This window comes from Prionailurus viverrinus, chromosome D4 (assembly GCF_022837055.1).
Source record: "Prionailurus viverrinus isolate Anna chromosome D4, UM_Priviv_1.0, whole genome shotgun sequence".
Lineage (NCBI taxonomy): Eukaryota > Metazoa > Chordata > Mammalia > Carnivora > Felidae > Prionailurus > Prionailurus viverrinus.
In genome coordinates, this window is record NC_062573.1 from 3,417,670 (window position 1) to 3,431,970 (window position 14,301).

The 14,301-nt window shown below is 50.2% G+C and overlaps 1 long non-coding RNA gene across 1 annotated transcript; it reads right to left on the bottom strand.

Moving 5' to 3' along the window:
• Positions 1-562: 562 nt before the first annotated feature.
• Positions 563-7,205, bottom strand: LOC125149849 (uncharacterized). The gene is made up of 2 exons (XR_007146088.1): positions 7,155-7,205; positions 563-971 (listed from the first exon to the last, which is right to left on the bottom strand). It is a non-coding gene; the product is annotated as an uncharacterized LOC125149849 (long non-coding RNA).
• Positions 7,206-14,301: the final 7,096 nt, after the last annotated feature.

Below are 14,301 nucleotides of genomic sequence, written 5' to 3' on the forward strand. Positions count from 1 at the left end.
ATCTGTTTTGGTTTTAGTTTTTAATAAAGGTGATTCTAAAAAGCAGCAGTGATACAAGCTCACACAGCTTGTGACAAGCTGTGTGGCTTTGGGGCACATTACTCAGCTTCTCTGAGCATGAGTTTCCTCATCTGCAAAGTAGGAATCCTAACACCTCCCGCAGAGGGGCATTTTGAGGACAAAATGAGATAACGTATGTGTATCAGTTAATGTCCAGCCAGGAACACGGTATTTAAACAGGGAATGTGATCCAAGGAATTAACCACACAGGAGACAGAAGAGCTGAGAAGCCAAATTGGATAGGGCAGTGACCCAGAGACGATTGTAGCGGGAAGCCACTTTCCCTCTGGGCACAAAGGGAGGACATGGGGTTTCCAGGGGCCACCTGGTGGAAGCTGGAACCAGGGAGGGCTCATCCAGGCGACAGGCGGCACAGCACAAAGTCCCCAGCGCAGTCAGTGAATGGCTGTAATTCCTATTCTTTTCCTTTCTACTATTAAAATAATGCAGGCTCAATATATTAAAACTGCTTTGGTTGTAGCAGAAACCCACCCAAGCCAGGTTAAACATGAAAAAAAGCGAATTTAATAAAATGCTGCAGGGGAGTCTCTAAAACCAAAGGCAGGACCGTGGCCTTGACCCAGGACCAGGAAAGGTCTGGTCTCCCCAGCGCTCTCCCACTGCTTCTCTCCTTGTGTCTGCTTCATGCTTGTGGTGGCACTCAAGGCCCTCAGCCCCCATGGCAGCAGGATGGCCCCTGATAGCTCCTAGATTTCCCGAGGAGTCTGGGATTCCTTGGTCACTTTTCCACATTCCTGGAGAAGGCATTCTGATTGGCCTGGCTTGGGTACCAGTGCCCACCCTCGTCTAATCTGCTATAGCCAAGGGGGTGGAGTCACAGGCTGCCAGTCACTTTGCCCACTGTAGGTGGGGAGTATGGCCCATGGATTTGTGAGCCCGCACTGCAAAATCTGTTGAGACAAACAGAAAGTGTTAAAATGCACCTTATTGTTGGAATTATAAAGAAATTTTTGACGTTTCTTTTCAGATTTTTCTATTTCGGTTGGTCCTACCGTTATTTTTAGCATAAACGATCTTGCAGCCAACAGCCTTCCCCCCCACCATGTCTCCTGGGGATGAATTCCCAGAAGTGACACCACCTACACAGCACCAGCCCACCAGCCTGGCTGAAAGGGTCCCTTTACTGCCCCTCCCCGCCCCCCCGCCCCCCACCGCCGGCCATCAGTGGGTAATAGCTGCTGGTATTTTCTCACGAATGGTTTTTCCTTGCAAGGGGAGCCCGAATTGAGGGTTTCAGAAGCAAAAAAAGGGAAGTTAGGTATGATGGCTCACTACCCTCCCTGTGGCTTTCTTTTGTTTTTTTGGTTTGTACATATTTATTTGATTAATTATTATTTGGTTATCTGATTAGTTATTATTCCAGACCTCAGTAATCCATTAATCAAAATTATACAGACAAAGTCTGGGCTTAATTAAATGGAACTTTGACCTCTATTGGGGGAAAAGGAGTTTACTTAACAAGAAAAGAAGGCAAAATAATTTGTGGAAGCCAGAGGGATGATGGTTTCCCCCCCAATTTTTATTATAATTATTATAACTTATATATTTATAATATAATATATTATAATTATTCCATTATAAAAATTTCAAAACACAGGAAAGTTGAAAGAATTGGCCAATGAACACTTGTATACCCTCTATCTGGATTCAACAATGATTCATACTTTGTCCAGTTATCACTCTCTCTCTATATATATTTTTTTCTTTCCCGAGCCATTTAGAAGAAAGTGGCAGACATCATGACCCTTCATCCCCAAACTTCTTTTCCTCTACTAAGATAAAAACATTCTTCTGTATAACAACAATGCCATTATTATGCCCACGAAAATTAAAAAGTATTCCATCATTCCATTAAGCATTTCAGAGGGATCAGTTCAAAATTCAGGGAGACTAATTGCCTTTGATAAGCAGGGGTTTTTTTTTCAGTAGTCTCCACTCCCAGAATAGAGCCCAATGCAGGGCTTGAACTAATGACTCAGATCAAGACCTGAGCTGAGATCAAGATTCGATGCTTAACCGACTGAGCCACCCCAGCGCCCCAATAACAATTTCAAGGAATAAATAATACGTGTAAAAGTACCCAGCCTAGTGTCTAAATACGATAGGAACTTAGTAAACTTAATAGACGAACTTCCATCACCACCACCTTTGAAACCACGGTAATTCTGACCAGCTTGCCTCTCAATGTGAGGCCACGTCAGAGCAGCGTGCACAGGCCTCCAGTGCTCCTGGTGGGGCTCCCCCAACTCTCCCCAGCAGCCACAAGGGCAGACACTGAAGGCAAGAGGAAAATTGCTGGAAACAAAAGACAGAGTCACAGGGCGCTGAACTTGGCCTCAGCAGCCTCCCAGTAATGGCACCAGAGAGGGGATCCGTGCCAGCCAATGCTGGATGTGGCAGCCAGAGCCGGGCTCCTGGCCGGGGTCCCTCCACTTACCAGGGCAAGAGCGGGTTTTTTTTTTTAATTGTTTTCAAAACAGATTTCATGTGGTCCCAAAATGAGACCATGATTGTAAATTAAAGTGTAATTAGCCTTTACGCTTTTATATTCATTAACTCTTCTCTGTTAATGATGCTAGGCTAGAGCAGAAACCCTGCATTATGAAACCACATCCAGGAAATAAAATAGTGATTTAGATAATGGCCACAATGTATTGCTACTTACACATAATTAAACAAATGCTCCATTTAAACTTGGAAACATGACTGAATGTTGATTAACCCTCGCCCGGCGATTCTGTTCGGAACTGGGGAAGGAGAGGCGCCGTGAGCTGGTCCGGAACAAAGTGTCTGGGCCAGCCACGTCTGCCTGCCGCATCCGCCAGCCTCGTCCACCAGCCGCACCTGCGCAGGGAGGGTGCAGGTCTCATGCCAGGAAGCATGGCCACCAGTGGCCGTGACCATGAGAATGATCCTGGGACCTCTTCAGAAACCATCACCCTATGTGAAATAAGCCAGATGCAAAAGGGCAGATAGTGTGTGATTCCTCTTAGATGAGGTCCCCAGAGCAGTCAAGTTTGTAGCGACGGAAAGTAGACGGGCGGCTGCCAGGGGCTGGGGGAGGAGGGAATGGGGAGTTCGTGTTTAAGGGGTACAGAGCCTCAGCTTGGGGAGATGAAGAAGTTCTGTGGATGGATGATGGTGAGGGTTGTACAACAGTGTGAATGTGCTTCATGCCATTATGTTATGTGTATGAAGCTCAATTTTCTTAGTTTATGTAAAGCTTAAAAAAGGGGAGCCTGGGTGGCTAAGTCAGTTGAATGACCGACTCTCGATTTCAGCTCAGGTCATGATACCAGGGTCATGGGATCGAGCCCCATATCGGGCTCCATGCTAACTGTGGAACCTGCTCAGGATTCTCCCTTTCCCTCTGCCCCTCTCCCCAACTTGTGCTCTCTTTCTCTAAAATAATAAATAAATAATAAATAATAAATAAAATATTTTTTTAAATGATAGGTAAAGTGTAAAGAAGAAGGGGGAGGGGGAAGGATTCATCCCATCCCACTTAGCTGCTGGACGGGGGCTGACGACAGAAGCTGTCCTCCTCAGGTCAACCCATTCTATCCATTGTGTCTTATGAGAACTGCCTCTGGTTTTATGGACAGTTTTTGTATTTTTAAAAAATATTTTTTAATGTTTATTTATTTTTGAGAGAGAGACAGAGCACAAGTAGGGGAGGGGCAGAGAGAGAGGGAGACAGAATCTGAAGCAGGCTCTAGGCTCTGAGCTGTCCCAGGCTCAAACTCACAATTTTTGTATTTTTAAAAATTATAATGAAGAATTGTTTAAAATGTAAATTAGTTAACATTAAAATAATAAAACAAAAAAAGTCACTTATTCAGATACATTGACTAAAACGTAAAGTTTCTGGTTCTCAAACCCACCTAGAGAAAGTACTCAATAATTTTCCATTTGCCACTTTCCTGCGTGTATCTTTTCCAGATAATGTGTGCCTTTGCCAGTTCCCCCAGAACAGACCCTGAGACGAGAACCAGAAGGCAGGTGGGTGGTCTAGGAGGTGACCCAGGAAAAGCGAGGAGAGGCAAGTGGGGAAATCAGGTGAGGAAAGGGAAGGGACTGTCCCGGTCACTTATTGCTATGCAACAAACGGCTCCAAAAGCTAGTAGCTTAAAACAGCAACGATGATTTGCTACTTCTCAAGATTTCTGTGGGTCAAGAAAGCAGACTGCAGGGACGAATTCTCTCTCCTCCATAGTGAAGCCTCCGCTGGAAAACTCAAAGGCTGGGGCTGGAATCCTCGGAAGGTCTCTCGCTTACACGTGGGGTAGCTGATGCTGGCTGCCCACTGGGGGGCCTAGCTGAGGCTGTCACCTGAGACCCCCACAGGTACCCTCTCCAGGTGGCCTGGGTTCCTGAAACATGTGGCCAGGTTCCAAGAGCAATCACCCCCCCGCCCCCCAACACACACACACAGAAAACGTCAGGTGGAAACCGTGGGTTCTGTCACCACCGGCCTCAGACGTCATGCAGCATCACTTCTACCACCAGTCAGGAAGTTTCTGCCCGGGTTCAGATTGGGTGGAATGTCAATAACCCATTGTATGTGGGGAGATACAATTAGCCACAGTTACCAGGCAAGTTACCCTAGTGCGCGCTTGGAACTCAATTCCACTGGGAGCCTCTGGGAGGTAGCTGCCTCACTAAAATTTATTGAGCATTCACAATAGGCCAGGGCTGTGATAAGGACACAGACCTTATGCCATTTCCTGTGCGGTGGCTACTGTTACTGCCCCCATTCTGAAGGCTTAGAACGTACTGGGGCAGAGACATCCCATCCATCCACCAAAACCCATCTTTTCCTCTTCCCAGACTCACGGCTAGACATTTTCCAGCCTCCTTGCAGCTCCGTTTGACACATGACTGAGTTCTCTGGCAGCCGAATGTGAGCCCAAGTCAGAGGTGCCCCTTCTAGGCCTGGGTCGCGTGCTCCTCTATGCTCCTTCCCTTCAGGCCAGCAAGGAAACACAACACAACACACCCGCTGAAGATGTCAGACTCTCCCTTCAGCCCGGGTCCCAGAAGCACCTAAGGGAAGAGAGCCCCCTCTCCTTCACTGATCACGCCTCTGTAGCCGGGGTCTGTTACTGTAGCAACAAACATGTTGGGTTTGTTTGTTGCCGCAGCTCAGCCTGCGCTAACACAAGTGCGCCATATTGGATTACATCATCTGCAATTGCCACGTTACCACTTCGTAAATCAAAAATGGTCAAATGTTAGCAAGTTCAGATGACTCAACCCAATACACGAAACTTATTCTTTTCCCCTGTGGGTAGCCCCCCACTTGCTGAAGTACCTTATTTTATTTAACCACTCCCCTTTTGCTTAAACATCTGTATCGTTTCCATTTTTTTGACCTCACAAATAACACTGCAGTAGACATTCTTCACTATTTATCATGACGAATTTGTATGGATGTGTCTACCAGACAGAGTTCACACAGTGGCACTGCTGAATCGGCGCTGCTCATTTAAAACTTTGATAGGTAGGGGCGCCTGGGCGGCTCAGTCGCTCAGGCATCTGACCCTTGATCCCAGTTCAGGTCTTGATCTCAGGGTGGTAAGTTCAAGCCCTGTGTTGGGCTCCACGCTGGGTGTGGAGCCCACTTTTTAAAAAATGTGATACGTACTGCTCAGATCACTCTCAAACGTTTTCTAGCAATTATGTGTGTATGTGTATTTGTGCGTGTGTGTTTAAGCAAATGCTGTTACAGGACTTAACTATGTGCCAGTCACTGTTGTATGTTCTTTGCAAATATTAATTTGCTTGATCTTCAAACAACCCTGTGAGGTAGGTTCTATTATTATCCCCATTTTACAGATGGGATGACTGAGGCCAAGAGAGGAAACCTGCCCAAAATCATGCCACAAGGTGGAGTTGGGATTTGAGCCCGGGCACACTGTTCCAGAAGCATCTTTATGACCACTGTGAGGGTGAGGCTTGCCCTGACAGGCCCCCTCGACTCCAATGTGGCCTCTGGGTTGGGTCCTGGGAGGCTTGCTCTGTCCCCCTTTCAGGAAAATTAAACAAATAATGATAACAGCAGGGTCACTGCCATTGTGAGCACTGGGCAGTAAGGGCTGCACGTGTTCAGTAAAAAACAATTTAAAAATGAGTAACTCGGGGCACCTGGGTGGCGCAGTCGGTTGAGCGTCCGACTTCAGCCAGGTCACGATCTCGCGGTCCGTGAGTTCGAGCCCCGCGTCGGGCTCTGGGCTGATGGCTCAGAGCCTGGAGCCTGTTTCCGATTCTGTGTCTCCCTCTCTCTCTGCCTCTCCCCCGTTCATGCTCTGTCTCTCTCTGTCCCAAAAATAAATAAACGTTGAAAAAAAAATTTTTTTTAATGAGTAACTCACAGGAATCTTCCCCTGACTTCCTTTCTTCTTACCCAGGTGCATGGCTTCGTGTGTTTATTGGTCCCTGGAATCAGACCAAGCTGAGCATGCCATCTGGCCCAGAGGCAGTCATGTGCCCTTCTCTGAGCCTTTGTTCTTTTGTCGGAAAAGTGGGGATAATGACTGGACTTAGCTCAGAGTTTGCGAGGACGACACGAGAGCGAAATAAGTAAAAGCAGCACAATTTCCATCATTTACTTAAGAGCCCCTCGCTTAAACATGAGCAACAGTAGCACCAGGCCGAGAACCCACAGGGGTGGCAGCTTCCAGCGACCGCAGACATCCCTGGCTTCTCAGGCTGCCCTGGGGGAGAATCTTTCTCTGACCCCAAGTCCCCCTTCGCATCCCCAGCCCCTCCCACAATCACGTCAGGCCTAATATAGTATACACATGAGGGGCGCCTGGGTGGCTCAGTCGGTTAAGCGTCCGACTTCGGCTCAGGTCACGATCTCACAGCCTGTGAGTTCGAGCCCCACGTCGGGCTCTGGGCTGACAGCTCGGAGCCTGGTACCTGCTTCAGATTCTGTGTCTCCCTCTCTCTCTCTCTGTCCCTCCCCCAGTCACACTCTGTCTCTCTCACTCTCTCAAGAATAAATCAACATTAAACATTTTTTCTAAAAATAATATACACACGATGAATCCCTGTCCTGTAACACTCACAGTGGCTCTGCTTCCCGACCACCACCCTGCCGGATAACTATTGGCATTGGCAATGCTTCCGGAACAGAGAACCTTCAGGATGGGAATCTGGCATTGGTTCTCTGTTCTGGGTAGATCTGGAGGTGTTAAATACCTGCAATTGGGGTGCCTGGGGGTGCCGAGGACACTGCTGGTCCATGGCATGCAACAGTGAAGTAGTCACTTAAATTGTCACCTTTAAACCCCTGCAGTCAAGGCCCCTGGCAGGCTCTGGGTGACCAAGCAGCAGCTGGCATAGCATGAGTCAGTGGAAATAAATAGGGACTGTGGGCTGCTTGGTTGCTTCTAAGTGCACTGGAAAACTTTGGAAAACAAAGATGAGCTCAGGGCTTTCCAGATCAAAGTCTGACTGAAGAGCCAGAGGTCCTGTCTATACCTGGAGAATCTCTGGTGGCCTGTCCTGAGGTGGTGTCCTTGCAGGGGAAAAGTGATCTTCCTCAAGACCACCTCCCCCCGCCCCCACCCCACTTCTCGTTGCTTCTAGATTTACAACCAGACTCAAGACCTGGAAGTTTCAGGTCAGGTATAAGGTGTGACCCATGAGGAGGCGTGGGACACACCAAAGCATTACAAGATGTTGCCAGCTCATGGGGCGCCTGGGTGGCGCAGTCGGTTAAGCGTCCGACTTCAGCCAGGTCGCAATCTCGCGGTCCGTGAGTTCGAGCCCCGCGTCGGGCTCTGGGCTGATGGCTCAGAGCCTGGAGCCTGTTTCTGATTCTGTGTCTCCCTCTCTCTCTGCCCCTCCCCCGTTCATGCTCTGTCTCTCTCTGTCCCAAGGATAAATAACGTTGAAAAGAAAAAAAAAAAAAAAAGATGTTGCCAGCTCATATCAACAGGGAAACGTGTATGGCAACGAACCCCAAGTGTGGCACATCCTAACGGAAGGAATATAATGTTGCATCTGGGCAAATTTATTGACGTGGGTGGGTGCGCTAAGCACCCAATCCAATCTTGGATTCCTTGGGTTAGCTCAAGCAACTAGAAGTGGCTCTAAAGGTTTGCTCAGTTGGTTCTTGAAACCTGGACCCCAAGTGTAGCCTACCCTGAGTGTAGCTGAGATTCTAGAATTTCTTTAGTGTAGAAGAAAGTATTCAATAATTCAAGAGTGCCCAAATGCAGAAGCGGGCTTATTATTTAACACCTGTTCAACCATCCCCTAAGTTTGGGGGGTGGGCAGGGGAATGGGATTAATTAATTGATCAATCAATCAATCACAGTGCTCCCAAGACTGAAATAAATGGGCAGCCTAATAAAATCTTGGTGTGTATAAGCAGAAAACTGAAGGTCTGGTAAATAGAAATCTAACTGAAGCAACAAAGTAGAAAATGGCGGCCCCTCCAGACTGGGCCGTTCATGGACGCAGAGCCCCTTGAGTGAAAGAGGAGTCCGGATCCGCTTGAGGAAGGACCCTGCCACACAGCCACGTTGTATGCTGTAAAATTTCCTCCTGATGTTCCTCCAAGGGACCCTGAGGCCACTTACCACAGTGTGCATTGGAGAGAAGGAACTACAAGATATTTTAGGGATTTTTGGAGGCTGGTTCGGAGCCAACATTAGTTCCAGAAGACCCAAAATGCCGCCACGGTCCACTCAGAGTCAGGGCTTCTGGAGGTATTCTGGCTATCTACTGCTGTGTAACAAACCACAACCATCTTCTTATCTTGTAAACCAGGAGTGCGGATGGGGCTCGGTGGGATTCTCTCATTCCTTGTGCGGTCAACTGAGATCACTGGCAAGGGGCTGCTCTGGGGGGTCTGAGACCCTTTCGCTCACATATCTGGTTCCCTGGCAAGGTTGGCTGGTAGGCAGGCCTCAGCTGAGACCGGTGACGTTCTGGGAGGAGTCTGACTTCCCTGAGCAAGTGTGCCAAAAAACAAGGTAGAAAGTGTCTCACCTTGCGTGACCTGGCCTCAGATGTCACACAGCGTCACTTCCTTTACAGTCTATTGCTTGAAGCAGCCACAAGCCCACCCGCATTCAAGGGAAGAGGGCATAGACCCCACCTCTTGATGGGGGAAACGTCAAAGCATGCATGGCCACGTGTTAAGTATACTGCAGGAAATCACCTCAGGTAATTAGGATAAGCTGGCTGAGCGCCAGGTCATGTGGACGCCGTAGGTCCCCGAACACAGCTCAGGGTTGTTTCCCCAGGTTTGGAAAGCACAGTTGGAATTGACATCTTGAGCAACCATCTTGAGGTGGTTCTCCTACCTGTGCAGTGAGGGCTCTTACGGGAGGCAAGGCCAAAAGAAAGCCCCCCACCAAAAGGGTAAGCCAGAAGCAAACCGCATTCCCAGAGGGATTGCAGGGAGAGTGTGCACCCCCCCCCCAAGGACATGCAGGATGTGGGGGTGGTGATTCCCATTCAACTCACTGAGATCGGGTCTGTACAGAAGACTGATGGAGCTTGCAGAAAGGCAGGAGACATCGTAAACTCATTCAGGTGGGGATCCCAATTGCAGCTGCTGTTCCAGATGTGGTTTCTTTGGCTGGAGCTGACCAGTGCATCTGGTACCCCTTCCCTGATCAAAGCAGTTAACTTTCAGTTGGTAGGGTGGGCAATAGACCCTCCCCATCCTACTTCAGGGCTGTGTCAACTATCCAGCCGTCTCTCACAGGCTAGACCACGGGGGCCTTGAGATCCCTCCTGTTCCACAGGCCATCACACTAGCGTCCTGAGCCCCCAGATGACCACTCCCCAGGGACATCAGACAGCTACCTGGCAGCAGGTGGATTACAGTGAGCCACTCCCATCATAGAAGGAGCAGTACTCTGTCCTCCTTGGTATAGACGCTTATCCCGAGCGTGCATTTCCCTGCCAAAACCCCTACACCTACAGAATGCCTCAGCCACCATTGTGGTGTACCGACAAGCTTGGCTTCTGACCAAAGAACTCGTTTTGCACCAAAGTCAAGGGCCTGTGGAATCCCTATCGTGCTAAAGCAGGTGGCTTTATGGAATGGTGGAACGGCCTTTTGAAGATACACTGCAGGGCTGGGGCAGTGCCCCCCAGGATGGGCACGTGATCTGAATGAGTAGGCAACATGGGTTGCTATTGTGCCCACGGCCAGGGTCTGGGGCATGGGTCCGGGGGTCGAAGGATAGAAAAGGCCTAGCCCGTCTCCTTATCATCCCTAGTGACCCACTAGCAAAATTTTGTTTCCCATTCTGCAATTCTGAGTTCCCAAGGGAGGAAAATTCCTACCAGGGACACAACAATAGTTCCACTAAAGCTGGAAGCTGAGCCTGCCATCTGGCCACACTGGGTTCTTTATACAGTGAAATAGGGTTGCTAAATATACAGTGGGGGGTTGGACGGGTATGGTTGGAACGGAAAACGGGCAGGAGCATTAGTGACATAGACCCTTCAGGAATGAAGGTCTGGGTCACCCCAGCAGGCAAGGAACCACACCGGCTGCTGCTTGACGTGGACAAAGAGCATGTGAAACGGTAGCGGAAGAGGAATTCATTCCAGCTCCTGCCATGTGGCCTGTTGTAGAAGCAAGGACTGTAGTCACTTGTATTTTTTTTTAATTTTTTGATGTTTATTTATTTTTGAGAGAGACAGAGACAGAGACAGAGCACGAGTGGAGGAGGGACAGAGAGACAGAGGGAGACACAGAATCCGAAGCAGGCTCCAGGCTCTGAGCTGTCGGCACAGAGCCCGATGCGGGGCTCGAACTCACGGACCGTGAGATCATGACCTGAGCCGAAGTCAGATGTTTGACTGAGGCACACAGGTGCTCCTGTAGTCACTTGTATTTCTTCCTTGTCTCCATAGAGATGTACTTATATAGAATCAATTCTTTTTCTTTCTCTCCCTCTCCCATCACCTCATTAGAGAATGTGAAGTGCATTGAGGCAGGTATCGTGCTCCAGTCTAGGATATCGGAAGGCGAGTGTGACACAGTTGGAAGGGAGATAACCATCACCCCGACATCAAGGGGACTGTGTGTGCCTTGTGTAACCCACAGCTGCAGACCCCCCGAGGGGAGCCCCACATCAGCAACAGCCCCGCATAGACTTCTCCCTGAGCGCCCCCTTTACAGCCAACAGCTGGGTGGCTGGACAGGCTTCGGACTGGCCGGCTGGTAAGACTTCCCCAGGTCCCCCAATTTCTCCTTCAGGGGCGTCACTTTCCCAAGCCCTTCCACACCATGTCAGGCCTAACTGTATATAGACCGTTATCCCATAACACTCTCGGTGGCCCAGGAGGGACCCTGCTGGGCACCAGAAACACCTGTGTCAGGGCTGGGAGGTGAGAGAGCATGGAGACAAATTCTGTCCGGTCCTCAAGTGGAGGACAGTAGGAAGCAGCTCTGGGGGAGGGGGTGAAGAGGAGGGCCTTGGTCCCTCTGCCAGATAGAGTTTTCTGCTCGAGGAAGCTTGTGGGACATGGCCCCACACCACCAAAGTCCCCTCCCTGCCCTTCTGCGGGGCCTTGGGCCAGGCCCTGCCTTTCCTCTGTCTGTTTCCCCACCTGTACGCAAAGAGAAAGAGTCATCCATGAAAGCATTTCCAGCTTCCAAACTTGCTGAGTCTCCTCTGGGAAGTATCTGGTTTGGGAGAACAGAGTATTCCTGCCCCACTAGACCTGACTCACATCTTGGAGAGCATAGCCCCAGCCCTGGGCCAGCCCTGCAGCAGGACCCAGACCCTGGGCCATGTCTGAGGTCTACAAGGGGCAGAAAGCGGAGTCTGGTGACCCACATCATCTCTGCTTGATGGATGTTCTCTAGCTGGAGGGCAGCAGGGTCCAGACTACGCAGAAAGGGGACACTTCCCCTCCAAAACTGAGAGCACGTGGCCCAGTGATACTGGAAATAGCTCTGGTGGGGTGGCTTGGCGGGGACGCTCGCCCCCCAGCACGGATGAGGAAAGCCAGGTTCAGGGAGGGAAGTAACTCCAAGGCACCACAGGAAGTGAAGGGTGAAGGAGCCGGAATCAACCTGGCCCCCAAGCCCTGTCCAGTGAAGACAGTGTGGTTTAGTGGCTGTAGAAGTGTCCTAGGGCCACCGCGGCAAAATCCCATAGCCTGGGTGGAGGAATGGCTGACACTTACTGTCCCATAGTCGTGGAGGCCAGAAGACTGAAATCCAGGTGTGAGCCAGGTTGATTCCTTCTGGGGGAGGACCTTTTCCCAGTTTCTGGTGGTCGTAATTTTTGTGTCCCTTGACTGTCCCTTCTGTGCTGTAACTTCACATGGCGCTCTCCCTGTGTGCTCTCTGGGCCCACATTCCCCCTTTATCGGAGGACACTAGTCTCCACCAGTCATACTGGATTAGGGCCCAATGACGAATGACTTCCTTACTTGAAGACAGGGTCTTTACAGAGGTAATCAAGTGTTATAACCATTGCACTGACTCTGGGGGAGGGCGGTGAGGCGTGCTGAGAACTGGGGTTTGTGTGATAGATAGTGTGAGCCACACCCCTCCATGGATGAGCCTGGGTCGGGGGGCCTCCAGCATCCAGAGCACCCAAGTGTTTCTCATCCCAGGACTCTCCTGTCAACCCGTAGATCAGCCAAGATTCTGCACATCAGGCTTCCTCTGGGAAGAGTAGTCAGGGCTGCAAGGCCTCCAACCAGAGTCCCCATTCTCTAAGCCGCCCCCGATGCTCAGTCCATCCCAGCCCCCCCCCTCCTCCAGCCTCTCCATCAAAACCTGCACTTCCTCCTACAACATAAAAGTAAAGATTTTAAGGGGTACCTGGTGGCTCGGTCGGTTAGGCGTCTGACTCTCGGTTTTGGCTCAGGTCATGATCTCACAGTTCATGGGATCGAGTCCCACGTCAGGCTCTGTGCTGACAGCCCGGGACCTGCTCAGGATTCTCTCTCTCTCTCTCTCTCTCTCTGCCCCTTACCCGTTTGCACTCGTGCGTGATCTCTCTCTCAAAATAAATAAAACTTTAAAAAAAGATTTTAACTTGATTACCACAGTAAAGACCCTGTCTCCAAATCAGGTCACGTTCTGAGGTACTGGGGGTCAGGATTTCAACATAGGAATGGGGAGGGAGATATCAGAGATAAATTCAACTCCTAACAGTGGCCGAAAGCCCAGATTTGCTACCTGGTCCTGGGCTGCCCTAAATCTTCCCTGGATGGCTTCATTGTTAAATTCACAACAGGCTGGTCTGAGTTCATTCAGAAGGCAGACTGGCAGGCTGCCCCTTTGGAGCATGTCTGGGTAGAGCATGGTGGCCGACAGCAGATGCCATCCTGGACGGTCTGATAAACCAGTTCAGCAGCTTCTGGGCAGAGCCGCCTCCTCCCCACCCAGCTTTGTCCTTGCCAGGGGCCTGGTACGGTGGGCACCTCACATATTCTTTCATGTGGGCCTCACAACCACCTGCAAGGTAGGGATACGCTACTCTCATTTTATAGAGGAGGAAACTGAGGCTCAGAGGAGAGAATTCACCTGCCCGGTGTCACAGCTGATGAGTGACAGAACCAGATTCAAAGCCTGGCAATCCACCTCTCAAGCCTGGCCTCCCACCCCTCACACTCAGCCTCAGAAATGGATACAGGGCCCAGTCCACCTCCTGTGGGGCTGAGGGCATGGACTGGTGAGCAAGGGGGAAGGGAAGAGGAGACCCAGGTCCAGTGACCAAAGCCCTGGACACCAGCCCCAGGCAGGACTCAGCTGCCACCTGGACCTGGGGAGGAGTCAGACCAGGACCAGAACTGCTTCCCCAGCTTTGGTGGGCTGGCTTCCCCGCCAGAGCTCAGCTCTACCATTGTACAGTAGAGATAGTAATTCCCAATGATTCAGGACGCTGCAGGGCTCCAACAAGATCCACTAGGACAGCTATGTGTCCATCAGGGCGGGGCCGGCACCTGTGTTATCCCCTGTTGGGCCCAGCCTGGCACTTAGTACAAGCACAACAGTAGACTTGCAGCTTCTATAAAGGTGGATAATTAACAAAATCACAGCTTTTCTAAGCTAAGGTTATAGGACCACTAACTAAACTCCAAGGAGAGACAGGACCCATGGTACAGACTTCAGACGCCATGCAAGCTGTTAAGAATTCAGGTAAAATGTGGGTAACTTGCTAAAGGTGTAGTGTGAGATAGTGTGAGGTACAGAATCCTGGGAGCTGCAGACACAGG